General features: G+C 32.1%; 1 pseudogene; it reads right to left on the reverse strand.

The window, feature by feature from the left end:
• Positions 1-496: 496 nt before the first annotated feature.
• Positions 497-1,699, reverse strand: LOC149890248 (uncharacterized; annotated as a pseudogene).
• Between the last annotated feature and the right edge of the window lie 586 nt (positions 1,700-2,285).

A 2,285-nucleotide genomic window follows, 5' to 3' on the forward strand; every position in this document is an offset into this window, starting at 1 on the left:
CTGTTTATGTACCTGTAAGTCATTATATGTATGTTTGTGTTCTGTTAAACCTCTGGCACAGCGTTCATGCACGCGTAAGTCATTATTTGTATATTTATGTTTTGTTAAAGAAAAAAAGAGTTTTTAGACCATGAAGGAACATATGCGGTAAAAAGATGCTGAATGATTAGTCACACAAATCAGAATTTTGGAGCACTTAGGGACAGTCACATTAAAAGGACGAGACTTAATTGAATGAAGAGTAATACGAGAATGAATTTTAGCAGATGGCATAAGAGATGCTAGCTCCTTAAAACAGCACCCTTTATAGTATTTGTTGATAAGAGAAAGAGAAGCAACACTACAACCATGTAACAATGGTTGGCTACAGAGGTCTTACTATACTACAATTTTTTTTTTTTTTAATTTTTTTAATAAACTTGTGTCACCATCTAATCTGAGGTTTTGTTAACAACATATTTTGATTTTTCATTTTTTTTTTTTTTTTTTTTGAAATTTAATTTGTCTTTGCAACTTTTATTACAATTTCAGTCATATTAAAAGGATGAGACTTAATTGAATGACAAGTAACATAAGAATTAGTTTTAGTATACGGTACAAGAGACGCTAGCTCTTTAGAGCAGTGTCCATTATAATATTTATAGAAAAGAGAAAGAGAAGTAACATTACAATGATGTGATAATGGTTGGTGGTTGGCTCCAATAGCAGGTCTAAAAATGTTTACAATGCGTTTATGAACCTTGTCTAAAAGAGTAAGGGCATCATTGGAAGATCCGCCCCAGATAGGGCAATAGTATTCCATACTAGGAAGGATTTGATTTTAGGATTTGAGCGCGATAAAGAGCTGCAACTTAATAGAGGCTAAATTTGCAGTCGATTTAACATATGATTTCCAAGAATGATCAGAAGTAAGACCTTGAAGATAAAGGGTAGATGACTCATGGAGTACATTACTGTTCATAAATATAGGAAGATCTAGATTATGGCGATAACAATTAGCTGAAAAAAAATTAAGTTTTCTTTGAGTTAAAGTTCACCAGTCACTGTGAGCCCCATGCTGTAGCAGAAGTGAGATCCTTTTCAAGCTCAAATGCCCCCTCCAAGCAACCAGAAAGTATTGGTTCTTATAAAGACAGAAATAAATGGTATTATTAGCTGTAGAAAGAGAAGATCGAAATCCATAGTGATGATCAGAAAGTAAGTTATTAGATTCAAGATGAGAGGTTAAGTGATTGTTAATTAAATAATTAAAAAAGTTGCTTATAATTAGACGATTAGATATATATACCTTCTTCAAAAACCTCAATTACATGTTTCAAATTAAAATTTCTTTATTTGATAGGTCAAATCACCAGATAATATAGGTAGTTTTTTAATCCAAATCGGAAACTGGGAGATTCTCTTCATTAACTTGCGTTTTAATAAGAAAGTTTTTAGAACCGTTTCCTAAAGGGATGTATACAATAGAAGTTGGGGTAACAGACCATGAAAAATCATCATTAGCAATTTCCAAGTTTAAATCAGAAGATACAAAAACAGTAATTTGATTTGGAACAATTTCACTATTTTGGATAGAAGTAGGGGTAGAGCAAGCATCAGAAGGTAACAAACCAACAACATCAGAAAAAGCATCATTAAAAGAAATAACAAAGCTTAAAAAATCTTTTGTAAATTCGCGCGAGATTTTTTTTTTAAACATCTTTATTTTAACAAGCCAACCACTGCAAGCAACCACTTTTAGAGTTGATGTTACTGGAAGAGCCAAGGCAAAGTTTATTTAGCTAGATAACAATTAGCAGACGACTTAAAAGATTGCAAAAAGATGGGTAAGTTCATCATACCAGACTTTATCGAAAGCCTTTGATATCCAGAGTAGTAGAATTTGGTTAACCACTTCTATCTAATGCTATGTAGTACTGTTTTGAAACAACAGTTAGCAAGTTAGCTCTAAGACAAGATGGTTGAAATCCATGTGTTTTTTAATTTATCTGCAAATAGAGCCCCCTTTAAGCTTTTCAGGATGATCAATAGTTTTGGCTTAAAGTTAACCCATTACTTAGTTACACTAGTGTGAATTAGGAGCGTTCAGTGCCACAGAGTCTTTGTGTTTTGTGATTGTGATGATAGACAATTGGCTTACCTTCTCGTGGTGTCTATTGTTAAAAATGATTATTAAGTTGTTTCGTAACTGAAACTTGCTACCTCAAATCATTCACAAAAAGCCAAGAAATAAGTTTTAGAATAAAAACATTTTTTTATGTTATTTTCATTTTTTTTTGTCTTAG

This window comes from Hydra viridissima, unplaced genomic scaffold, assembly GCF_058129835.1.
Source record: "Hydra viridissima isolate aposymbiotic clone 2 unplaced genomic scaffold, HvirCarnegie_v1 scaffold_4, whole genome shotgun sequence".
In the NCBI taxonomy this organism is placed as follows: Eukaryota; Metazoa; Cnidaria; class Hydrozoa; order Anthoathecata; family Hydridae; genus Hydra; species Hydra viridissima.